This window comes from Grammomys surdaster, unplaced genomic scaffold (assembly GCF_004785775.1).
Source record: "Grammomys surdaster isolate TR1022 unplaced genomic scaffold, NIH_TR_1.0 203, whole genome shotgun sequence".
Classification (NCBI taxonomy): domain Eukaryota; kingdom Metazoa; phylum Chordata; class Mammalia; order Rodentia; family Muridae; genus Grammomys; species Grammomys surdaster.
Window position 1 is genome coordinate 5,451,336 of NW_021604648.1, and position 27,684 is coordinate 5,479,019.

A 27,684-nucleotide genomic window follows, 5' to 3' on the forward strand; every position below is an offset into this window, starting at 1 on the left:
AACAAATGACTTGTCCTGAATCTTTAAACTTATCCAGCTTTCAAGACTATTTATTCCTCAGTGTTCTCATGAGGGCTCAGAGCACTAAACCCAAACTTGCAGTTTTCAGGCAAAGTTTTAGATAACTTTCTTGAATTTGACTCTCAACTCTGATGACCATCAAAGCTAGCCAGAACTTTTCTTAGATAGGTTTGAGTGAGCCCTTCAAGTCTTTCTAAAGAGACTTTCCAAGCTTGAAGGCCCACTAGGTCATTTATTTGGCTTAGGTAAGGGTTTAGTTGGCTAGAGATTGGTAACTTGAAGTTCATGAGCTTACCCTTGCTTACCATCTATTTTGATAAAGTTTCATAAAAATACAACCAAGCCCATTTGCTTAAACATTACACCTGTGCTTTAACAGAAGAGGTTTCTTTCTACAAGTGATATGGTTTCTGTTCCAACCAGAAACATCTTCTGTTACTGGACCATAACCAAAAGCAACTTGGGGAGAAAAGAGTTTATTTGGCTTACACTTCCTTTAGTCCATTACTAAAGGAAGTCAGGACAGGAACTCAAACAGGGCAGGAACCTAGAGAAAGGAGCTGATGCAAAGGACATGAAGAGGTGCTGTTTACCGGCTTGCTATCATTGCTTGTCCAGCCTGCTTTCTTAAAGAATCTGAGATGACCAGCCCAATGATAGCACTGTCTACAATGAGCTGGGCACTCATGCTAGGCAATTCCTTTATCACAGAGCCACATTCCCAGTCTCAGCCTGTATAATACTTAGTACAACACACATGCATGTACGTAACTAGCATACTTAACTGGTCATGGAATGTGAACAAGAGAAAAGTCTGCATGTCTTCCACACAAAGAGCACAAGGTTAATTATATAGCACACATAAATGACCACATAGGTTTCTTTGAAAGACTTTCCTTGTGGTGTACTTGTGTGCAGGTATGTGTGAGCATGTGTATACATGTGTGTTCAAGCCAGAAATGAACGGTGAGTCTTAAATACTGTTCTACCTTGAATTTTGAGACAGCGCCTCTCACTTTTACCTGATTTTTCTCTGATTTATCTAGGATAGATGGTCAGTGAGCTCCAGGCAGCTAGTCCTATTTGCCGCCATAGCCCTGGTCTTTCAAGCTCACGCCAACACATGCAGCATTTTTATGTGTGTGCTGGGGATCAAACTCAGGATTTCATGCATGCCAACCAAGCACTACACTGACAACAATCCTCTCCAGCTTTCCTTTAACTTTTGATGTCTGATGGACTGAATCCACAAACGTGGAATCAACAGCTATGAGGGCTGATCACAGGCTGGCTCAGGTGTCATGCTGTGCATATGACTCTTCATTATCAATGTCAGGCCCTAAGGGACAGTTCTAACTTGTGATTGTATGTTGTCTCGTTTTTTTCACCTCACAGAGTATTTAAATGCTAATATCTTTTGAAGAAAATACAGTGCCTGACATTGGTGTTCTCTCTTTATTTCTCTGTTTGAACTTCTGTTGCTATTGTTTCAGAAAGAGTTTTCAGTATAGGATACTGGTGGTTTGAATGACAATGGACCCCCAGTGCCTCATATGTTTCTATGCTTAGTCCCCAGTTGGTAAACTGAGGGGGAATTAGGAGGTGTGTCCTTGGTGGAGAAGTTTCCTTGTTGGAAGAGGTATGTCACTAGGTGTGGGCTTTGAGGTTTTGGGAGAGCAGTTTAAACCCAGTCTTCACCCCCTCCCCCCTCTCATCAGATGTAAAGCTCTCAGCTATTGCTCCAGCTCTTTGACAGTTTGCTTCCTGCTATGATGATCATGGACTAAACCTCTAAACTTGTAAGGAAGCCCCAATTAAATGCTTTTCAATATCTCTTCACAGAAATGGAATAGGAACTAAGATGGACTCTACTCAGTGTTTCTAGAAGTAAGGAAAGTAAGGAAGGGAGTCAGAGTTAGTCTGGTCTCTTAACCCTAACACGGTTGCTGTTATCATTGTGCTGTTTCTTTCAGCCTTTTGTTTATGTATATAGTAGTATACAGTATGCATAGTAATATGTAAGCCATAGGTTTCCACATAGTTCTTGACATTATAATTTTAGATTACCCAATGATATTCTCTTTGGAAAAGACATTTCACATGGCTATTTTTTGATGTTGGATATTTAGGTTTTTCTATGATGCTCCTCTCAGAATTCACCATCACCGTAAAAAATTGTACTTTTCCCCTATATGATTCTTTTCTACTAAGCACTGTTTCTTAGATTTTCTTCCCCCAAAAACTATTCCACTCCGATAAATACTTTTTGGTTGAAAAATTGTAAGATAATAGAGTATAAGCAGATTTTAGGGATCACTGAATCCAATTTCCCATTTTAAGTAAAGTCACCTAAGCAAGAACACATAAGAACTTAACAAGAGAACTCATCCACCAGCTTTCAAATTAAAGGCTGTTTTTATCCATGTAGTAGCCTTCTCCAGAGAATGACTTGTCTGCTTCTGTTGAATATAGTACAAAAATGTCAGCTAAGCAAATGTGTGCCTTGAAAATAGATACTGATTGAAAGTAGTAATAATAATAAAAAAAACAAAATATAAGTCTAAAATACAACCAAATATCTATACAAGTACAATGTATATGTGTATGTGTATATGTATATATAAAACACATATATACTAGTATTTGAATGGCATAGATTGCTACTGGAGGAAGTCAGAAAGGCAGCAGTACTCTGAATGTGAACATTTACATAGAGAATAGTCTTTAATTACTTACAGTTCATAGCGTTACCCACTGTTCTCAGCTTGGTTATATAAAATAGAATTTCCACTATAAGCATATATATCTTTTAATGCACAGAGTTTCTTGGATTCTGCACAGAATTTTTTTCAGAACAGCCTTTAAAAAGACTCTTCTAAGAACAAATGTCACTTTCAAAATCCTAGATACTAAAAATGTTTACCCAGTACTCACTGGAGGCAAGACAGGGGCTCCAAGCCAGCTTGGCAGAGACTGTAAGCTGGTATCTCTCCCGTGTGTGAACCTAGGATATTTTTCTCTCATAGCTATGCCTCCATCTTCATTTCTAGAGAGTATGATGAATGACATCTTTCCCTTGAGTTTAGGCATGATTTAATAACTCATCATTTTATTTCTACCAAGTGCCAGCCCGCACCACATTGGCACTAAGACCACAGTGGACAGATAGATGTGTCCCTCTTCATAGCGCTTACCTGCCAAGTTCCCTTGTAATTACTGACAACTCTCACTATGGTTTGCAGATCTCTGGCTCTGGCTTCTCCCTTCACCTTGTCAGCACATTTCCCAGGAAATGGACAACTTAATAAGGAGGATGTAGCAGTTAATTCAGTCTAGTCAGTTTATAATGATCTGTCTCTCCTTTGCCTTTCCCTTCCTTTTCTCCTTCCTTTCTTGCAGTTCCAGAGATTAAACCCAGGTCCCAGGCAAACTACCACTGAGCTACATCTTTATCCCATATATATATGGGGTAAAGATATATATATAATATATATATATCTTATATATATTATTATATATATTATATAACTAACTAACTAACTATATAGTTATTTTAAGGCAGGACCTGTCTCTGCTATCCAGTCTGGCTGTGAATTGGCCGTGTAGCCTAGGGAGGCCCTGAATTTGCAATCCTTTTGCCTCTGTGTCCCGAGTAGCTGAGATTATGGGCCTTATGGCACTAAAATGATTTTTGGAGATTTCAAAGTTAGATGAAAGGAATCTACTTTGATAGGTAGTGATATGTTTATTGGGAAATTGGAAATGACCACCTTTTTCCCCCTGTGTGAACCAGAAAAAACAAAAAAACAGAAATAACAAAAAACCAGAAATAACACACCAAAGAAATAAGGTTCTTTCCAGAAAAGAAGTAAGTTTTTTACAGAGAGGGTCATAAATAAGGAGAGTCCAGGAAGCCTTTCTAGGATGAGCTGCAGCTATGACCTTGTTTTCTCTGATACATTTTTCCCCTTCAGAAATAAACCCCTTCTCTTTTACCTCAGCTCTTAGATGGATTCTGAAAATTAATGTCACATGTCTGGACTAATTCACTGGGGTGTTAAGGTGGGAGAGGAGGGATGGGTGTGGTAATCTCACAGTGAGGTCAGCTAGAGTGGCTGTGTGAAATTCTGCCAGGCAGTGGTTACAAGATGAAGGGGGAGTTATTCGCCCCAGCTTGATGAAAGTTAAAAGAAAACTGAAAATGAAAGATAATCAAAATGCAGCCCTGTCAGAATTTGAGAGTTAGCAGAAAGGGCCTTCCTAATCAGAGAGAAAGATAAAAAGCCTGGGAGGCAGAAATCACAAGGAAAAGAGAAGCAAATCTTAGGTGTATGATAAGAGGACCAAGCACTGGTTTTGTATGTAAAGTAATGAGATTGATTGGTTGTAACAGGAAGAATAAAATTTGAACATAAAAATCAGCTCTGCCTCATTAAAATGATCTTGTAAAAAGTTAGGATTCTTGTACCTGCCTCCCACAGTTGTGTAAAATAATTCAGAATGTCAGGAGTTGAGATAACATGGAACTCGATCACAAACCATATCAGCCAAATCCTTGCTATCTGATGCTCAGAAAGTCACCAAGCCTGGACAGATCTTATTTAAGTTGGGATGCTGAGGACTCATGGTAGTGAAAGAATGAGATTTATACGTATTACAGGGATTCGGATGAAGCCTTAAGGCTGTCCTTTTTTGTGGGGGTGTTAGTGATGCTCTTCTGGACTTTACTACTCCAAAAGGCACTTGGAGGAAGCACTAGTTAACTGTGATCCAGATGAGAACAAGTTCTTTAAACAAGGCAAGAGCCTAACAAATAATCATCCAGTCCATTTTCTGGTCTACTTTTCCTGGGTCCAGTTCCAAACTATCAAGTAGTGCAGGACTTCAAGCATGGCTCAGCTGTTAGTCCTGGAGTTCATGCTCAAATCCCAATCCAGGAGGTTCTGAGACAGCCAAACATGACAAAGATAAAGTCTTACATGAGGACAGTCAAGTGTGTAAGATGGGAATGTGCTTTCATTGACTTCAGCCTTACTACTGAATTTAGCCCTTAAATATAAGTGCTGCTAGAGAAGGAAACAAGACACTTAGTAGACTATGACGATTTTACATGAACATGAGCCAAGAAATTTGTATTCCCAGTCCACATGTCTTGAAATGGCTGAAATAATGAGAAAAGGGGCAAAGAAGGCTTGGTCCAGTTTGTGACTGTCTGAGGCCCGGGCTGATGTAAATGTAAGAAGAGTGTTCTGTGTCTAGCTTTCTTCTCCAAGATTAAGCTCTCTATTTTGAGTATACTGCCTGAACCCCCATAGGTGCTGCAAGAAGGGAGGAAAATAAATGAAGAAAGAAATGGGGAAGGAAAGTAAGGAATAGGAGAAGTAAGTAAATGGGAAGGAAAGAAAGATGAAAGAAAAAAGACGGAAACAAACATCTATAAACTAGGAGCGCAGACTGAACAGCCTTTGGGTCCTTTCTACCGTAGACACTGTGGAAGATGCCTACTTCAAGGGATTTCTTAGCCCATATTGGGGCCATGACTCAGTCTAGCATCTATTATACCTACCAGCTAAGAGTAGAAAATCTTCCCATGAAGCTAAGCTCACACAGAAGACACAGTTGTGAGCTGGAGCAGAATAGATAAGGAATGAGTTGCAAGGTTACCAATGCTGAATATGAATGCACCTGGGAAGGAAAAGTCCACAAACCAGCAAGTGCTCAGGGGAGACTCCCTCCAGCCCCCCATATGTCTGTCCATGATTAAGGAGGCGCACAGTTCACATGCAGACTAGCCTGACTTTGTAATGCACGGGGAAGATGGATCAGTGATCTGCGTTCTGGGATTCATCTTTGCTCCTAACTTCTCGACAGAGTGGGATTCATTTCTTCGCATATGTTTGTCACTCTATTCATGTACCTTTGCTGACTGGGGAAGGTTGGGTTATTAGGAAGAGGAAGTCTAGTCTTAGAGAATTCAAGAGTACAAAAGGTTAAGTTTTAGCATCAGGATGAGACTCTAGATGAATATCAGGTGGTCAGCTAAAAGAAAAAAGAAATTCCAAGTGAATAAAATAATATATACAAATACATGGCTCTGGATTTGATTGCCAGCATCCACATGGTGTCTAGCTACTATGCAACTCTATTTGCAAGGGGATCTGATGTCCTCTTCTGACCTCCTTAGGAACCAGGCATGCATATGGCATGTACACACACACAGACACACACACATACCTATGCAAGAAAACACCTGTACACATATAATAATATAATAAGTCTAAAAACCTAAAGACAATGTTATGTCAGAGGAATTTTAAGTCCATTTCCGTTTTACAAATGCAACATCCAAGGTCCCAGGTATGCTCTGTATATGGCTTAGATCGTTCTCTACAAGGCTGGATCTACATTAAGCAATTTACAAAAATTTAGTCATGGCATTTGTGCTAATGCTCTACTGTTACTTGTGCATGTTGGGCCAGGACTGGTCTTTGCCTATGGTGCTATTAGCCAGATACCACATGTATCCTGGGGAATATTTTTATTTTTTAGCTTGTCAGCATCCAAGGTCAGTGACTCCATCTGCTTCACTTCCATGAAGCCATAAAACCACTGCACAGCTAATGCAACACAATAGAGCAAGGAGTGACCCCAATTTTCCACTGGTCGGGAGGCACCGAGGTCAGCTCTTCTCAGGGCTCTCAGGTCTCCAACTATAACAGAATGAGAGACCTCTGCACCCTGGCACCACTTCTGCCACATGCATGCCACAGTTAAATGTGCAATTTTAAGAAGAACAAAATTGAGTTCAGAAAGCAGTGCTGAGGCTGCAGGGATGTGGTCATGCTTCTTGAGATTCTGGGTGTGGGCTGAAGCATCATGGCGGATATGTACAGTCTTGTTCTTCCATCTTTTTACTCTTGCAAACGTGAGTACTCAGACCCCTGTCATCGTCTCGCTTGTCTAAGTATGTCCATTATTTGCTCTGCTCATGGTACCTCCTCCAAGAGTCAATAGAATAGAAGCTTCAGGGGGTGTTTGGTTGCCCTTTTTATCACTGCATAGGCAATGCTTGAAACCAAATAAGCCCTCAATGAACGTTTGCTGAGTAACTATATTAGTTATTCATTCTGGTACATTACCCTGACAAAAAATAATGTGAGCAAGGATTTACTTGAGTTCTCAGTTTGAGGCTATGGTACAACATGGCTGGAGGGTCACTGTAGCAGGAGCCTGGTTAGCTGCTCACATGGTATTCATGGTCCGGAAGCAAAGAGTTGAATGCTATTGCTGAGCTTCCTGGCTTCTTTTTATTTAGCTCAGGACTCCGGTCCAGGAGTGATGCTATCCATAGTTAAGGTGCACTTCCCTACCTTAGTTAAGCTAATCTAGTGTCTCTCATAGGTGTGTCCGGAGATCTGCCTGTTACCTGATTCTACCTAAGGTTACGTTGACAAGCAATATAAATTGTCACAATAATCAAATCAGGCAAGAGAACTCCTGTGCAGTTATTTGAAATTAGGCCTGAGGTTCATTCACATTTAAATAGGGCTATTCATATTTGTTTTGCTCTACATTCAAAATGCTTTGAACTATAATTTTAAAGGAAGTCTTTCGTGAATGTTCAGCTGCCACCTCTTCTATTTTAGGTAATCAACAGCAAGTTTTTGTATAGCTGGCAGGTACCCATCTAGCCTTGGTTCTTCTGCTCATCTTTCTATCCATTCCCTCTTTTTTTGCCTTTATTATGCTCCTTTGTATGTCATCTGTTGCCACATCATAGGGATAGCTGGGCTATGTGCTACTTCCTTAGCTGTCTTTTTTTTTTTTTAAAAAAAAGATGTATTTGTATACTTTATGTGCTTTGTCTTAATGTATGCCAGAATAGGGAATCAGGTCCCATTACAGATGGTTGTGAGCCAACATGTAGTTGCTGGAATTGAACTCAAGACCTCTGAAAGAGCAGCCAGTGCTCTTAACTGCTGAGGCATCTCTCCAGACCCTGTAAAATCAACTATCTGACATAGTTATCCAGCCTTTTTTTCACAAATGAGGAAAAATAAGGCTAAGTAAGTTCACAAAGATGAGAAGAAGCTACAACTAACGTTCCAGAGAACAATATATGCAAATAACCAGCTCTTAAATGTTATATGCTTTATTTGGACAGACATACTTGGAAAGCAGTACTGTTTTGTCCTGGGCAAAGAAGAGAAGGGTGAGAGGTAAGGCCTGTGTCTCAAAGAGACTGTTTTGAAAAAAAATGTGGTAAGTGGTGTGGTTTTTTGTTGTTGTTCTGTTTTGTTTTGTTTCTTAAGAGCAGCAGAAACCATTGAGGGAAGTCAGCGGGCTGCTAGTGAAGCAATTTAAGGGAGAAATGCTGTTGGTCTGGTCTGTACTGATGGTGGTAGGTGCTCCACAAAAGTGAGATAGACTAAGAAGTGAGAGCCTGGAGAGTTGGCTCAGAAGTTAAGAGCACTGACTGACCTTCCAGAAGATCTGGGTTTGATTCCCAGCATGCAAAGGGTATCTGGCTGCCATATCATTTCCAAAGAAATCTGATACCCTCTTCTGACCTCCTTGAGTACCAGGCATGCCTAGGTACACATGTCAGCAAAACAGCAGTACATATAAAATAATAAAAGAAATCTTTAAAGAACCCAGAAGTTATGTCATAGGATTTTAAGTCCACTTATGTTTTACAAATACAAAACACAAGGTCCCAGGCCTGTTTTCTATATGGCTTAGATCCTTCCTTACGAGGCAGTAATTGGATTTTCCTTCCTGATTCTTACAGTTCCCACTAGAAATTATTTATCTGTATAGCAGTTGCCAGAATGCCTGCCCCAGAGCTCTCTGCACGTACATGGCATACACACAATCAATTAGATGAAGCAGTTAGGTACATCTCTACTGTGCAACCATCATGAGTGTCCCCAGGGAGACTCATGGGAAATCACATGGGTCGCCGTTTTGGATTGCCTTGCTTCTTTTATCGCTTGAGACCATGTCAGAAGGCAAACTGGTAAGGAACATACTCATCCACACACTGTCAGAGTGTGAGTCTCACAGAAAGACCCTCTATCTGAGGCACAGCAAGACTCCCTAGCCCTATCCTGTGTCTTTAGGTAAATGCTCCTCTCTAAATCCAACCTCAGAGCCTCTCTGAGAAAGCTCTAGCCCTGCTTGGTTGGCTCTTGCCTATTCATTCCCACTTATGTCACTGGAAGAGCCTCTTGAACTTTCAGTAAATAAAATAAAATGTGATGGTGGTAGTAAAAGTGTTTCTACAAATAGAAAAAAATACAAAAGTATTTTTATTTCCGTATAAAAGCTTAGAAACCAATATTAAACACTAAAAAAGAAAGCAGATATCTTATTCTTCTGTATTATATGTGGTATTTGGGTACCTGTTTACAGTGTTAGGCAGCAGGGCCTTGTGCAGCTTAACAACAGAAAGACAAACACTGGTTCAAATGCAAAAGCCCACATCCTTATTTGTTTAATCATTTACCAGGTGTGTCACTGTTTCAGCTGTGCTGATGGGTGATTTCTCTTTCTTTTGCATCTGTTTCATCACCAAATGGAGGGTAATGCTATGTGAGCCAGATGGGAGAGGGTTCCACACCCAGGTCCCAGGACAGTGAAAGGTCAAAAATGTATAAAATGCATACAGAATGCCAGGGAATGGGGAAGATGCTGTGCATGCAAAGAAAACACATAATTAATTGTTGCGACTTGTTAGGCATGTGTTCCCATGAAAAAAATAATTTAACTTTATGTGTTTTAGTATTTTGCTTGCACGTATGTCTATATACCGTGTACATGCCAGGAGCTAGTCAGAAAAGGACATCAGATTGCCTAAAACTGGACTTAGAGATGACTGAGAGTCACGATCTGAGTGCTGGGAATTAAATCCAGGTCCTCTGGAAGAACAGCCAGTACTCTCAAATGCTGAGCTCTCTCTCCAGCCCTATGTGTTCCCATTTTATAGACAGGTAAGTGGGAGCTCAGAGATAGGACATCATTTGTTCAGTTCAAACAAGTAGAGCTGGAAATCACACCCAAGTTAGACTGATCGCCAAAGCCGTGCCTCTCTCCATGGTACCCCAAGCTTAGTGCTGTCTCACCTCCATTCTCTGCTTTGTTTGTGTATGTGGTTTTTAGCTTCTTTTGCAAGTGGCAATAATGTCTCCTGTCTTTTATTCTTCTCCTATTTTAAAGCTGATTTTTCTAGGGCCTAGCACAATATGAATGCCTAATAGGGGCTTCTTTAGAACACGTGTGACCTGATTCATTTTAATTGTTCACAATTAACTCATTTACAAGGCCTGAGCATTGGGCCTGCTCATCTTCTGTCTTTTCAGCTGCCTTGTCTTGAGGCTATGTTCAGAACTTTCTTGCAGATTTTGCCCTTGAAAAAAATGGATTTTTATTTCTTTTAGTTAGGTACAATAAGAATCTCCAAACTAATAATGGTTCGATGTTTTTTCTTGCGTGTCTTATAAAAAAATCCTTCTATTATTTATATAAAATGGCAAGCTGCCTTTATTATTCCTTAAAATTGCTTGTGCTAAAATACCTCAGCCCTGCCAAGGGTTACCTGAAACCAGTGTTCAAATCCAAGTCAAAAAGAGTCCTTTCCCCCACTCTCCTTTCCTGGGCTTCAACTGCAACTTTCTTCAAGCTTTACCTCTGTTTCCTTTGACATTGAAAGATGCTGTGAAAAAAGCATTGCTTTCCTGTAATTGTACAAGGAAAGAATGTAACTCTGCCTGGAGTTACCTGGGTTCTAAAGGAAGGCAAAGAAAAACAGCACTGGCAGTCAGGCAGGGCTGGTGGGTCTCATATGGACCAAGAGGTCTGCATATTTGACAGGAACATTGGTCACTGCCATGCTTCCTTTACTCACAGTCCCCTTCCCCACAGAGAAATAGTCCTCAAGAGAAAACCCAATATGGATTGGAGATTAGATGGCAACATCAGTGAGGCAGTCAAGCTATCATAGTCATGGGATCATATTCATTCTTCAACAGCAAGACCATTTTCCCTAATATTATGGTCTAGTCTTTAGGCTGGGAGGCCATACGTGTGGGGAATGCTGGTAATTGGGAGGGTGTTTCTCTTCCATCTATCTTAGTTCAGGTTACTATTGCTGTGATGAAACACAGTAGCCAAAAGCAACTTGGGGATGAAAGGGGTTATTTGGGTCACAGGTACACATCACAGTCCATCATTGAAGGAAGTAAGGACAGGAACACAAACGGGGCAGGAACTTGGAGGCAAGACCTGATTCAGAGGCCAACGAGGGGTTCTGCTTACCAGCTTGATCCTCATAGTTTGCTTAGTTTGCTTTTTAATAGAACCCAGGACCATGAGCCGAGGGGTAGTACCACCCACAATGGGCTTGGTGCTCCTATATTAATTAAGAAAATGCCCTATAGGTTTGCTTACAGCCCAATCTTATGGAGGCATTTTCTCAACTGAGGCTCTACCCTCTCATGATGCTATCTTGTGTCAAGTTGACCTAAAATTAGCCATCATACCAACTTTGAAATGTAATGGGAAGTCATTGTATGGTCAAAGACAAAAATTGGAAAACTTGGTTTTTATCATGGTTCTGTCTTGGCTAGATACTGGCCTGAATCTCTTAAAGGTTCCCAACAAATCCCCGTTTTTGGATTCCATCTGATACTCACTTAAAGCCCTAAGGAACCTTTTCTGAAGTCCCTGATTAACCCATCAAGTGTTGGAACCATGACTAACATCCTACCCTTTAAATTGAATAGGTCTTCTTATCTGTCTTTGAAGTCTCTAGGCTTCACCGGCTTTTCATGGAACGTTTCATGTGCACCACCCAGGCGAGCAACGAGAGCAGTTTGCATTCAGTAAGTGTTTGTGTAAAGAATATGTCAGGGTCATATGAATCTTGTGAAGATAAATATTGTTTTGTGTATTTGAAAAATATGGACTCAAAAGCTGTTTAGCTAGGCATTTCATTTTAAGGAAAATGTCCCAACAAGGAAACAGATCTTAAACTTAGCACAGTGGACTGCTTAGTCATGTCACTCAAGGATATAAATGAAACTGACTTCTCTTATCACAGTTGCAGGCAGGGCTGGCAAGCAGATGCTCAGGGAGTCTGCCTTCTATGACTACAGAGGCTCCTCCTGCCGTGGCATTGGAAATCACCCTATCAAATCCAAGTGTACATAATAGACAGGGGTCATTCTCTGCTGATCAGGTAGGGTAATGTGACTCTGTTTCAGAACACGCATTCCCTCTCTAGTTTTTCTTTTACATCTTTCTCTTGCACATAGTCACTCCTCTATTCCCATATTTCTTTCTTTTTATACTTTTGTGAGTGTGGGGGTATGAATGCACATCTTTGCACGAGGAGACCTGAGGTGGAGATCAGGAATCATCCTCAGTTGCTCTTGTGCCTTGTTCACTGAGACAGGATCTCTCCACCAAGCCTACAGCTCACTGATATGGCTCATGTTGCTGGACACCTTGCTCTGGGGATCCTTTGTCTCAGTCTTCCAAGGCTGTGATTACTGATGGGTCACTGATGTAGGTCCTGGAATCTGCATTCTGGTCCTCCTACTTACTTGAGGAATGCTTTATTGCTGAATCGTCTTCCTGGACCATTTTAGTTCCTTTGTAAAAGTACATGTGTTCTTGACAATAACTTAAATTTTGTCCAAGTCAGTGTCTTACTGATGATGCCACACTTCACATTCCTTAGACTCCCTTTGAGAAGCACACAGTGCCTTTGTTATTCTCATTGGTAGTGGCAGTAATGCGAGCATCTAACATTTATCCACTGAATACTATGTGAAAGGCACTGCAATGCGTCCTTGGCTGAGTCTTTGATATGGAGTCTCCTACTTGAAGAGATGAATCCATGACATTTAATTATGAGCATGGTGCCTGCAATAAAAAAACTCTCTCGACATGTTACTCACTATTTTAATTTCCATGTTTAACTTTAACAATCATGGTTTTGGGATCAGTGTAACTACATTGGTTTCTGTGTTTTAAAGGTCAAAAACCCGAGCATGCCTGTCTACTAAGGCTAAGGCCCCGTCAGTATAATAGTCCAAACACCAGATGTAAACTTAACAGGTGTGTTGGTTGTTCTAGCTACACATGGGCTATTAAGCAGAAAAGAATCCAAAAGCTATACAAAGATTAGGAACCACTAAGAAAGCGGACATGAAATTAACATCAATTAAAATTTTTTTGTCTTTGTGTGTATATATACACATATATGTATATACTTACATAATCACATACACGTGTGTGTGTTTGTGTGTGTGTGTGAGTGTGAGAGAGAGAGAGAAAGAGAGGGAGGGAGAGAGAAGGAGGGAGGGAGGGAGAAGGAGGGAGGGAGGGAGACAGAGGGAGGGAGGGGGAGAGAGAGAGAGAGAGAGAGAGAGAGAGAGAGAGAGAGAGAGAGAGAATGGTTGGTTTTTTTTTTTTGTTGTTTTTTGTTTTTTTTTGCTGCAGTGTTTAGCGCTGTGGTCATCAGGTCTTGCTTTGGGCTCATTAAGTTGGATCCAGAGAAAAAGCCTAAGAAGGATCCAGGAGCTCAGGGCCCACTGTGCTCCAGGCCCAGGAGTCACTCAGAGTAGAGAGCCTCTCCATTTCATACACTGATAAGATGACAGGAACCTTCCTTACCATTGTCTATTTACTCATTTTGGATTTGGAGCCAAGAAAATTTTAACTTCAAGTTCCATCATCCTGCTTGGATTAAACAATAGAAAAAGTCTAACTTTCACAAACTCAAGGTAAGACTAATCTCAGCAGGCCCCTATACTAACAGTTCGGGGGATACAGGAGAATTGGAGAAGTACTTAAGAAACTCACATCTCAGTGTTGACTCTGCCACAAAGTTCTCTATTTTCCATGGCCACAATGGAACTAATCCGTCCTTGTCTGAGGCAGTGGACAGTTTGAACCGATTGCTGGAATTCCCATCTTGAGTTAGCACTGTGCTTTAGGTGTGCACTGTCAGACATTAACACTCACTTTTTATTTAGAAACAATATGCCTTAATCTATAGCTTTGTGTGTGCATATAACTGTATATGTGTGGAGACCAAAGTTGGTTGTCATTCCTATGTATATTCCTGTTTCTGTCTTGATTTTAATTTGTGATTCAGAATAAATTTACATTTTCTTAGTGTGAAGATGGACCATAAAAGTCACATGATTCTTTACAGTGAAAAAAAATCTAAACATTATGTAGTTTTGTTCTAGCCCACAGTAAGATGCTATGGATGGGTCTCTATAATACATTTAACATATGAATCTCATAGTTTTCACTTTTTAAAAACCATGCATGCTCAAGAGAAAGATTTTATATTCACCTGCTATCTAAAAGCAACAGATGTAACTGGCTGATACCCATCTGCAGACGTGGGTATGGCTATACCAGTTAACCAGTCTGATGATGGAGGGTTCCCCTGTGTTCGGTGCAGCCTGCCATGGGGCTCTAGATTCCCAATGATTCATCAGTCTAAGCCTCAATGCTTGAGTCATGAGACTACCTACTTGATTACCAAATCCAGTGTGGGTTCTTGCTGGCTGGATTGTTACAATGTTTAACATTTTCACTGTTCTAAAGAATCATGCATATTATAAACATACAAAAACTCCCCCACACACAAACAAATTGGTTTCAAAGGATTTAAATAAAAAGACAAAAAAGAGGTCTCATGTTTTCTTCTGACACCAGGAAGAGTCACTTTGCTCTGTCTTGGAGATTCCTGGTTGGGGTCAGTTCATACGTTCAATCCCAACCTCTTTTCTCTTCACCCTTCTCATAATTAATTTATTGCATGTGCCAAAGTTCTGGTCAGTTCTCCTGCTTCTGATCTTTCTATTCGTAAGGCTAATGACATACTAGCCAGAGAGATTCCCATGAGTGCATTATCCCCACACTTCACTGAAGGACTGAAGTCTTTCCCAGTCTACACAAGCACCGTCTGGGGATCCACAAAGAGATATAATGAATGAATATTACTTGGCTTAAGAAAGTTTAGGGTATAATGTTTTGGATACAAAACAACTCCTCCAACAACGTTACTCTTCTCGCTCAGGACAGTGTTTCATTGCATAGGAGGTTGATGAACACTGGCCTTTAGAACCATGTCCCATACCTGTTTCTTGGGTATCCTGTCTTCTTGTGGACCGCTATAGTATTCCTTGAGTTAGACCAGGGGTTCACTAAGCATGGCCATAATATCTCTATAATACAAAAACCCTCCTCAAATGGTCTGTAAGTCAGCAAATCAGTTTTCTTAATCATGTCAATATTGGCTTCTCTTTTTTTACTGTATCTCATAGACAGTTTTCTACAGATGGTGTCATATTTAATCATTAATATACTCAATGCTATAGTAGATATGATATTATTGCTCTATTTTATTAAGCTACCATAAAGTTATTTTAAAATAATGAAAAATAGCTCATATTGTTTGGGAAAATAGTTACTTTAAAAAAATACGTCATTTATACAAACATGTAATGGATTCGTTCTTATGTTAATGCCTTAAAATACTTTTAAAGTAAGTTTTCATTTCTTGTATGGTAAATATGGGTGTACATAATTCACATAACATTTCAAAATACATTTTTAAGAATAAAAACGCTCTTGAGACTAAAAATTTGAGGATTGTTATTTGGTCATACTGAACAATTTAGTTTGCGATCTGTGAACAAGACTCTGACTGTTCTCCTAGGACCTCAGCTTTCAGTACTCTGACGGCCCTCTGTGTATAGACTTCCCATCCCTCCTGATAGAATAAAGTTTATCAGGTGTTCTTTATGCATTGTCATTGTAGCAGCTGCATCTACAATATTCTTGGAAAGTGTTCTAGCTAGTTTTTTTGTCTCCTTGTCATAAGCTAGAGTCATCTGCAAGGAAGGAAAGAACTTCAACGGACAAATTCTTTCCATCAGATCAGGTTGTAGGAAAGACTATATGGCCATTTTCTTATTTAGGGATTTATGGGAGAGGGCACATTGTATTGTGGATGATACCACCCCTGACCTGGTGGTCCTAGGATTCATAAGAAAACAGACTGAGCCAGCCATGTGGAGCAAGACAGTAAATAAGACTCCTCTATGGCTTCTGCATCAGCTCCTGCATCCAGGTTTTTGCTCTGCTTGAATTCCTGCCCTCACTGATTTTGATGATAGACTCTGATATGGAGGTATACGTGAAATAAACCCTTTCATTCACAAGTTGCTTTGGGTCATGGTGTTTCATTACAGTGATAGTAATGCTGACCAAGGCAGCATTATGATTTCATGTCCTAAAAGAGAAGCAAGGCTCATAAAAGTAAGATGTCTTGGCATAACATGGCGGCCTTCAGGTTCAGCTCTGACCACACTGTCTTTTGAACTTACCCATGTAATATTTGGTTCTATCAATATCAAGAGATTTGTCCACCTTGAGATACGTATGGAAATTTTTAGAAAGGTTGCATGGAAGCTGCCTTGCAGTTCTAGTGCCACAGCCCTCGTCTTCAGGCCCTGAAGCGGCAGGATACTACAATAGTGTGAAATATTTATTTACCTTTTGTCTCTGTTTCCTAACATACAGGAAAACCCTTCAAATCCTCAGTGATCAGTGCCTTGTCTGCCGAGGAGGTATCTGTCAACAGCAAAGTGTGTGTTGTGCCAAAAGTGTCAGAAGGAAATTATTTCTTTATATCTCATGGATGAGTTACTGGCTTCTCTGCTTGAATATTCACTGGTTTCCTCTACTCAGACCTCTGCAGCTCCCCGACAGGTTCACTCTTCCCTGGTGTTAGATCTTTTGTTGTCCTTGGTCCAGATGTCCCACTGTGTCCTAGGCACAATGTATAGATGAGGCGCCCATCCGACTAGACTCTCTTTCCCAGGCGTCTCAATGTAAGCAGAGCGATTTAAAGGCAGACAGATACGTGGGGTCCATTCAGCCCAGCAGCATCACATTCCAGAGCCCACTCAATGGCTTCTGACTGTGCTGTCTGGAGCTCCCAGCCTACTGAGACCTATGTTCAGAGTATGAGCCACCATTTTACTTCTCAGCACCTACTCTCCTTTAATGAACTGACCTACACAGCACTAGCATATTGAAGAAGCTTTTCCCAGCTCACACATCTCTCTGCAAATCCTCTGCTGCCCCAAGGGCTTTCTCCACTCACCAGTTCAGACACGGCAGAGTAGAAACTTGTCTTTGTTTCATGGTAAAATGTCCCATTAATTGAGCTTCCCAGCCTTACTCTCTACACTACTAACTTTCTCATGAGACGTACATAGTTCTTGTTTGTGAGGCCCTGGACTAGGACACAGAAACTGAGAGCTAGCACTGACATTTCCTAGCTATGCCAATTTTGTAGCAGCTATGCTCTTGATGGCTCCCTTTTCATGAGTTCCTATTATGTGCAGGGCACTTCACACACTTTATTCAGCATACTAAAAACAACCTGGTAGGCAGCTTTCTTTTTATTGTTGTTTTTGTTTGTTTGTTCATTTGTTTGTTTCTTGAGTTGTGTTGTTGTTGTTGCTATTGTTAACTTGAAGCAAGTTTGCCACTAGTGATTTCTGGCACTGTTTCCAGGTATTTGAGATTGACCTAACTTAGGAGGGGATGGTGCTACTGTGGCTAGCCTGTAAATGCCAAGGATGTGACTGACATTCTACAGCTCGTGGCAGAGCCACCATAATAAAGTTATGTGTAAAGGCAGATGTCTGCAGTACTGATGTAAAATATCCTGCTGTCCAGCTGAGGTATATCAGGCAAAAGTGACACAGGAGAACCTGGAGACTCAGAAAGATTTAGTGAACAGAGTAAGGTGCAGTCAGGTGATTAGTAAGTACAAGTACAAACCCTGGCAAATCTTCGTTCCAAACCTATGCTCTACCACACCCCAAACCGCCATGTTTCTGAACTATTTTTCTACACATACACCAGACAGGAATCCAGAGAATCTGACTCAAGCAAGGGCTGCTGAGATGCTGAGACCGGTCTGAGTGTCTAAGTGAGAAGCGATCTACTTATGCCCACCTCTTTTTCTTGATTATTCATGCCCTTGGCTCTCTGGTCTCTTGTTCATGACAGCTCTCTCTCTTTCTCTCTCTCTCTCTCTCTCTCTCTCTCTCTCTCTCTCTCTCTCTCTCTCTCTCTCTTTCTGTGTGTGTGTTTATGTGTGTAATGAAAACATCTTGAAGATGCTCTTTTCCTCTGCACCACCCCCTTGGCCTACAGTTTGGTTGTAAGTCCCATCGCCATATCTGTTGCAGACTGTCTTTGTGTAGTTAGCGTTATTTGTCAATAAATCATTTCCTTTCCCTGGGTTTGAGCGCCCAGAGGCCACTGTATTTGGGTTCATTGTGAAAATCCAAATAATGTAAGTAGAAAACATGAATAATTGATACACTGTTTATTCCCCAGCAGTCCCAGCAGGCCTGTTCACGAACGCAGCTCCTCTTAGTCTCTGTCCAGTCTAATTTTTAGGTCTAGGGGCATAGTGCTTCAACCTGAATAAGAAAAGTTAATAGGCAGATTCTTTTCCCTCTGAATGATGTAAAGTATCACGAGTCCCAAGGGGAAAGCTTTGGGACACACATTTGGGCAGAATTTGGCAAATATCACAAATCTGGGTCTTTTCTCCTGTGGTTTTTCAGGTGGGGAAGAGATGCTAAAATCCTTGTAAACTTAGAATTTATTCTTGAAATTGTTAATATTAAAAAACCCCTCTATTTATAATGGAACATCTATCCAGCTGTGAATTTAACAAATCGTAGCCTCAGGCCTGTTTCTATTAATTTGCTTCCATTTGTTTATTTTCCCCCTCTCATTGTCTTTCATGAAAAGGCAAGGAAATCAATAAAGGCACTTAACACAATCCCTCCCTTCCCACTGTAAGTGAAAGCTAACACAGGTGGAGTTTTATTCCCAGAGCATGAGCAGAGAGCTCCTAGTGTCTGAGTTCCCCAGTGACTTTTGAGACATTCTAGTAAGTGTTCATGTTATCTTATTCCTCTATCAACTATGTAAGAAACAATTTCAATCCTACTATATGAACTATTGTGACTCCAACCTCTCTTCCTCTTAGACTGTTTTGTTCACAGCTGTCAGGTTGATTTCTTATACTGTAAGTCTATATGTCCAGGCTAGAAAGCCTTAATCAGTCATTTCCTGCATGGAAGATGACAGTCCGAGGGTCTATTGAGAGTGCAAGAGGATGAAATTCTCATCTTCAGAAGATCTACTATAGAGGAACAGACACGCCCTGCTATCTCATAACCGAAGAACTAAGCATAGCACATGGAACAGTTGCCAGACAGTGGACATTGGACAGTGAAAACACTAATCCCTGATAGAACACAAATGAAGAAGATTCCATTGCTGTCCAATTATGGCCTGGAGGAACTGTACAGCCAATTGGAGCAGAGTGAGAAGATCTAGGGAAGAGAATGGGGTACCTATTGACATTATAGCAATAGTAATGGAAACTTCATGGGTCAAAATAGCAAAAAGAAGACAACTATTTAGAAGATGCCTGGGAGATTTACCGAGGGTATTAATGCATCTCAGGTTATGAATCAGACATGCTAGAAGAATACTGCCAAAGAAGTGGAGGAGCTCCTCCAAAGGATGATTTTAAAAAAATGACAGCTGAAGCTCATAGTGGACTGTCTCAGTTTTTGTTCCATCATTAGCTGGAGTGAAAAATGATATAACATTAGGTAAAATATACCAACAACTTTTGGCATATTGGCAAGACAAAATTAGCAGTAGTCTCAGAGAACAGTGTTGTAAAGAGCATGTAGAAAAGATCAAATTGTCCTGAAAGAATCTAACAACATCTCCCAATAAAGTTCTAGAATATTTAAAAGAATTAGTAGTAGCTAAACAAAAGAAAACAGTGTTACAAAGGCAATGACCAGGTATATAAAGGAGCAGGAAGCTAGAACTGATAGACAAAAACAGCCTAGAAGGAACATCCATGGTAGGATCGCAAGAGATACATGACAGTTATTGTATCTACCTACAGTTCATGCATTCAAGAAGTTAAAAACAGGTGGGGGCAGTGGTAGAGTCCATGACATCCTATGTCCAATCCCTATTCAGTTTTTATTACTTAAGAACAAAAGGAGGAAGGAGAAGCATGAAAATGTCAAAAAGTCAAAGTAGGGAAAAACTCAAGCTTCAAAGACACAAATAAAACAGTGTATGTGAGTAAAAAAATCATATAGTGAGGAAAAGTAGATCAAAAGAGAAACTTAGCAAACATAAACCTCAAAACAAAATCATGCAAACAAAAGGAGAATGTCAAGTGCTATAGAGTGCTGTCTGGCGACAGAGCACAGGGTAACTGGTGTCCTTCAAAAAGAACAGATTAGAAAACCCTTTGAAAAAAACAACAGCCGTTTTTATACCTATTGTGATGAAAACTAAGGGGCAGAGATTTGAGTTCAATGAATCCCAAATTAATTAGCACAAAGTACACTACACTAAGCTGTATCATAGTAGCATTTCTTAAAACCAAAGATAAAAGATCACCCCAGAAATAAGTGAGGGAAACTCAGCAGTTGCTTACTTCTGCAGCTATGAGTCTCTGCTTTAACCACCCCACTCTGTGAAAAGAAGCTTCTTTGACCAATGCTGAGATTGTACATCCCTAATTAAGACATCTCTGTCACTCTCTCCAAGCGTTAGGGAACATCACTAAAGAGGGATACTGTAAGAGATTGTGGATTGGGAGGAGAGCAACACCATCTTCTGGATTTGACATGGCCATCGAAATAGGGAATGTGGGAATCTGTAGTATTTTTCATCACCTATTTAAAAAGACATGTGAGAGAAGCCTAGCTTGGGCAAAGAAGAATGTCAGAGGACTGTCAGGAATAAGATAGGTGTGTGTGTGTGTGTGTGTGTGTGTGTGTGTGTGTGTGTGTGTGTATGAGAGAGAGAGAGAGAAAGAGAGAGAGGGGGGTATGGGGTATGGAGTATAGGGCATTATATCAGGAACAGCATAAGCATAATGCTTTCAAGAAGAAGTGGTCATCTTTAAAGAACTCAAAGAGACAGGGATGAGATATTTTGCTATGTCAATTCAGAATTCTACACACAAGGATAATATTTTTCCCTAAAAGTAAGCTAAAACATATATTTTTTCTGGCAAAGGAAAGATAAAAAGGTTGCAATTAAGAGTACCACATTGCAGGAAGTATTAAAGAAAAACTTCAAGTCAAAAAGAAAACTATACTTGAGAGAAAATCTGCATTCCAACAAAGCAGTGGAGAACTGGTCATTCTAAAGTCCCTTTGTAGTGTTTTGGATGAAAATGATCCCCCATAGGTTTACATATTTAAATTCTTGATCCAAAGTTGGTGAAACTATGTGGGAAGAATTAGCTATGTCCTTGCTGAAGAAGATATGTCATGAGTGGTGAGCTTTGAGATTTCCAAAGCCCAGGCTACTTCAATTTGGCTTTCTCTCTGCCTGTTAGTTGTTACTTAACCACAGCTCCTGGTCCATCTCCATGTCTGCCTTGCTGCTGTTCTAACATATAACACCACAGAAGCTCTCATATAAGGATCTTATCCATCCCATGTCTGCCTGCCTGGTATTATAAACCCAGCCATGATGGTCCTGAACTTTCATCCTTGGAACTAAAATGCTTTCTTTAACAAGTTTCCTTGCTCATGATGTTTTGTCACAGCAATACAAAAGTAACTGAGACACACTTGAAGAAATATATGACATAGTGAATAACGAGATGTGAAGAAAATAGCTTATACTGGATCAAATGAAATGTAACTTGAAGGATGATTATGACAAAGGTATATTCTAGGGCTAGCCATGGTGGCACATGTCCCAGGGTGGCGTTTAGTCCCTGCATGTGGGAGGTAGAGACAATCAGATCTCTGTGAGTTTGAAACCAACTTGTTCTACCCAGTGAGTTCCAGGGTAGCCACAGATACAAAGTTAGTGTGTGTGTGTGTGTGTGTGTGTGTGTGTGTGTGTGTGAGAGAGAGAGAGAGAGAGAGAGAAAGAGAGAGAGAGAAAGAGAGAGAGAGAGAGAGAGAGAGATTTTAAAGCATTTGTTAAGGTAATAAAACAAATAGTTATTGTTAAGTAACCAACAAAACTGAACTACAAAACATTCAATTAGTTTAAGAAAAAAAGACAGGAAAAACGTATTAAGAATAGATTAGACAGAAAACAGCCTATTAGTAGATATGTTTCTAACTAAATTACATAAATAATCACACTAAATGATTAATTGTCAATGCAAAGATAAAATGACTAAATTGGATAAGATAGGATCCAATTATATGTTGAAGTGAATAAATACACTTCAAACTTAAAAATATAAATAAGGAATTGGAGAGAGCACAGAAAAATTGTCATGCTAATCCACTTCTCATTTTAAATTTATTAAGTATTATTATTGTGTGTATGAATGTATGAATGTATGTATGTATGTATGTATGTATGACATATGTATATAAGTTCGGATACTCATGTTACAGCAGGCACATATTGATTAAAGGTCACTTTTGGGTGTCAGTTCTCTCCTTCTAGAATGGGCACTTTAGTCAGTCTCGTGAGGTAAGTCCTTTTACCCACTGAACTATCTTGCTGGCCCAGAATCTATATTCCCAAGTACATGTAGAACTCTTCACAATATGTACAATTTGTCTATTGACAAAAGCATCAACAGACTTAATGAGGGTTCAAGTCCGACCAAATGCTTCTGATGCAATGGAACTAGATGATAAATTAATCTCAAGAATGTCTGGGAAACCTCAAAATAGTTGGAAAATAAATAACTCACATTGAGATAGCTCCTGGGTCAAAGAGTAAATCACAACAGATATCAAAGAGAATTCTGGACTTAAGTAAAAAGGAACACAACATGAAAAGGTCATGAAAGTCATGCTAAGTGGTATGCAGATGGGAATGTTATAGTGTTACAGTGTTTAGATGAAAAGTGGCATCCAGAAACTCCTCTGTTAGCTGAGAAAGTCATACACACATGTGCATGCACCCACGCACCCACACACATGTGCACGCATACACAAACACAAGTGCACACACATCCATGAAAACAATGAAAATCTGACCCTAGTTGAATTTATACTTATCATTTTCTCCATTAAGTACCTGCAGGCACAAGTGCCACAGAATTGTAATAGCTATGTCAATTGATCGATCATCTGCTGTGCACCCAGGTTTCATTAGTCTTTTTAATTATTATTAATTTTTGGTAATTATTACATATATGCTCTCACTTGTTCTTAGTATATTTATTCAAATATTGTTGCTGTGTTCTTATAATTCTGAAGGGTGCGAGAGGAAGGTGCTTGACCTAGGTTGTGCTAGCATATTCAGCCACTGAAAACTTGTTGATTTCAAGCTATGTTCCAGACCCTGTTCAGAAGCTGCTCATGAGGCTCCTCAGTATTTGTGGCTACAAGGCTCTTCTCCTAAGTTCTTTGCTGTCATTCTTCTTCCTTCCCTCTCTGAATATCCACCCCAGTGACAAGTCCTCAGTGCAGCATTCAGAACATGGATAGGATGCAAGACTTGATAAAGGCACATTCATGACTCTATAAAGACCTACTCTGTATCAGATTATACAGTAACCTTTCACATACACGATAACATGTATTCTTTGTTAGGACTTCTCTTTCTACTGTCTTCCTAGATGAAACAACCTGGCCATACTAAGTGGTGATTTTTCCAGACGATGCCAATCACTATCCCTTTAGAACTTTTACATATGTCATTCCTTCGATCTGGAGTAAGTTCTTTCATACTCACGTGGATAATCATATTCCTGTTATTGCCTTTTTTAAAACATGACATGCCTGCATTTTTGGGGTCAGTTCTCAAATGCTGATGTAGATGATGAGTCCATGTTGCAACTCCAAGCGTTTGGACATGTGTGCAAGAAACTTCTGCTCCTCTGATGAGCACCTGTCCCAGCCCCCTGTTCTCTTGCCTCCATTCCCACATCACAGATTCCTTCCATGCAGTAAGGCTCTACTGGGGTCTAAGTCTTTTAGAAGTCAAAGGTCACAGGGCATAGTGCCTCATACCTGCAACCCGAGTGCTTAGGAGGCTGAGGCAGGAGGATAGTATTGAGTTTGAGGCCCACTAGGGCTACAGAATAAGTCTTTGTCTAAATAAATAAATAAATAAATAAATAAATAAATAAATGACTCACCAGTTGATCCCTTATTTTTATGCTATTCCATTTTCGTAAAGATTTTTATGCTCACAACTGTTAATTTTCCACCTTTGAAATGCTTTCTGTGGGTCTCAGTGATAATACGATTTTGTTTGACTTAATCCATTAAAAACTAGTTTTTGAAGTTTTCTCCTGGTATTACTCCTCTCTCTTCCACAAGGTTGAATATGGCCAAGCCTTGGGCTCAGTCTTAGGCTGTGCTCTTTCCTTTGTATTTGCCTTTGGTTTTATATTTGCTTAGAGTTTTAAATACCAGCACCTATCCACAATCTCTATTTCGATTTTAACAGGTATGTGAGGCATCATGACTGACACAGATTCTTCATACATCACATAGGAGGCATTCCCTGAGCCCTGCTCATCCAAGGAAGGTTCTAATTCACTTTTTAGATGCACAAGCAAAAATATCATTCCAAATCACTCATTTTCCCCTTAAGATCTAATTATTAGTCATTAGTAACTTCTACTGGGCCTACAGTCCCACAAAAACTCAAATGTTAACCCCATGTCATTTATGTCTAAAGGTCAGCACCTTCACCTGGTACCTTGTTTTGGTTTACTGGTTTTTCTATTCATACTACTGAGGGTCTTCCCATCATGCTTTCTTCCTAATAGCAGTTAACAAGAGGGAACATGTAACATGATAAAGTAGACCATACTACTTTCAGCACTATGTCTTCACACTGCAGCCACAATAAAGCCCAGCCTCCTCAGAGGGATTCTCTGCATGGTCTTACATGCCTACATCTGTATATATTTGCAATTTGATCACCATAAATTCTTTGCCTTTTTGCCCATTTATTTTAGTCTTCAAAAGCTTTTCAAATGCATTGTTATTTTGGGACTTTCAGTCTTGTCAGGTCTACTTGGAGGGCTGTCCACTGAGGTGTTTGAGAAGCTAACTCCTCACTATAAAGGTCTCAAATGTGCTGTCCCCAGGAAAGCCTTTTCTATTCTTCTACAAATAAACAGCTTCCCCATCATCACCTCAAATATCCCTTCTGTCCTAGCACTTCTGAGAGAGTATCACTTTGCAATTATGCATCTGTTCACTGTCACTCTCTTCAAAGTGGAAGTTATAAAGTTCTGGACTGCCTCTGCAGCTTTGTTGCCTTAGAGCTTAGAAAAGTACCTGGTTCACAGTAGTCAAATATTTGTTGATGGCCTGTTTGTATTCTCTTTGCTGAAACTGTTTGTCTGGGCAGATTTCAATGACTTCTAATTGGATATCAAAGGTTTGGAAGTGCTTTCTCATGCCAACATGCTTTTTCAAAGCTGACATTTTCCAATTAAGGCAAAGAGTCTTGCTATAAGTACCAAATTCAATGATGTAATGCAAAATATGCAGGATCTATTTCCAAGCTAGAATGCCAGTTGGGAACTTCAACAGTCTCCTAGTATAACTAGAACACCCTCTATAGCAGGGAAAGGGTCAAAGAAGCAATCCTGAACACATAATTTGAGGTTATCAATGACTGTTTTTTAGTAAACCCTAAACTATTATAGAAATTGAAGCATTTATAACAATTTTATGATAGAATAGTCTTTATAAAAACTATCTTTCAGTTAGTAGCATATTTAGAGTTTGGATATGTGGAACTAGAAAGATAGCTCAAGAACTAATGTGCTTGGTTTGTAAGCATGTGGACCAGAGTTTGGATTTTCAGAACTCACATAAAACCAGATGAATTAGTATATATTTATAATCTTGTAAATGTAAATGTCACTTTTATTTCCTCAGATGAAGTGATGAGATGAGAACTGTACCCATGCTTTATGAATATCTGGGTTGGGATGACCTCGGAGCATTTCCTTTTCTATACTATCCCTAGGCTTAGGCCTAGAAGTTTCCAGCCTCCATACAACCTAATCTTCTGCAAGCTTGAACCTTGGAAAACTTCAGCTTCCAGTCACTGTCTGCTACTCTAGATCTAGAATGTTCTATCCTCTGAGACTTATTGCTAAATAAACTTACTCTTTCTAGCTCTTTCTGAATTCTGGTTGGCTGGTTCAACTAAGCTATTCTATGCTCTCCAAGCTGACTGATTTGAATTGTCTTCTCTCCATTTCAAATCAGATTAGTCTTTGGAAAGATTGTCTCTGAACTCCACAAACTGAACTGCTCTGAACTCAACTACCAAACTGAACAAAACAGAAATAAATTGAATTCCCTTTCCCTCACCAATCATTAAGTAACCTCTCTTTCCTGTCTGTTCTCTTGAGTATTGGGCGTTTCTCATCTCTTACTCATTCTGTCAAATCTTTCTCTGATTCATCACTTTGTCTGCCCCTCAATTAGAAGTCATTGTTTGGAATTAAAGGTTAAAGGTATCTACTAAAAGGGTGTTGGTATTTCAGCCAGAAGGATTAAAGGAGTGTATACCAGCTGGATCATATCTTTGGATTTGATTCCTTGTCAGAGGAGCCATGTTGCTGGACTAAAATTCCTCTACAGACCAAATAACTCTGGAATTGTGAAGAAGACTATGATAGACTATACAGCAAAGAGCTGGAAAGAATGGATTTATTTAACAGTAAGTCTTAGAGGCTGAGACTAGGCTATTCTAGGGCTATATTCACAGGTAGATACTGGAAGCTGAAGTCTTCAAGGTCTGAGCTTGCAGAGGATTGGACTATTTCAATCAAGGTGGAAGGCAAGGACTGTCTCCTGAGATTATCTTCTCACTATCACACCTGAACACACATATGCATGCACACATATATACAGAAAGGCCTTTTGGAAAGGAATTTGAGTACCTACTATGTTCTGGACCCTGTACAAGACTTTGGTAATACAGAGAAAGAAAGGGGTGGGTTGACATAATCCACCAATCCCTGCCAACAAAAAAGCTTCTAGAACAAGTAGTGATCAGGAAGCTATGTGAATAGAGAACCTCTAGAGTGGACTGTCACAATGGTAGCAATAGTGGACTGTCAAGAAAAGAAAAGTGCTCACGCAGCAGATAATACAAGGAAAATGATATGTATAATGACACTTTCCCAGGGACAAGACAATGCAGGACTATTTCAGGAAGCAGCAGCAAGTGCTTTCATAACTTTGGTAGATGTTAGGTCCCTGGAGAAGAATGGCAGAGAGTGAGCCAGGTAAAGCTAAATGACAGAAGACTGTGAAGTACACTAAGTGGTATAAATGTAATCTTGAAAAGCAGTAAGGTAAGTCCTGAGGTTCTTGAAGCTAGAGCAGAAAGAATGTAGTGAGCTATGTGGATCCAAAGAGGGTTTTTTTAATTTTAGAGATAGGGTGGTAGAGCTTTTATTATTTTGTTCCCCCTAAAAATGTTTGTGAAGATAATGGTCAGAGTCATTCCTGAGATAGAGCTAAATGGTAGAAGTGGATGCTGCTTAGATACAGAATTTTGAAAGAAATGTTCTATGAGGGA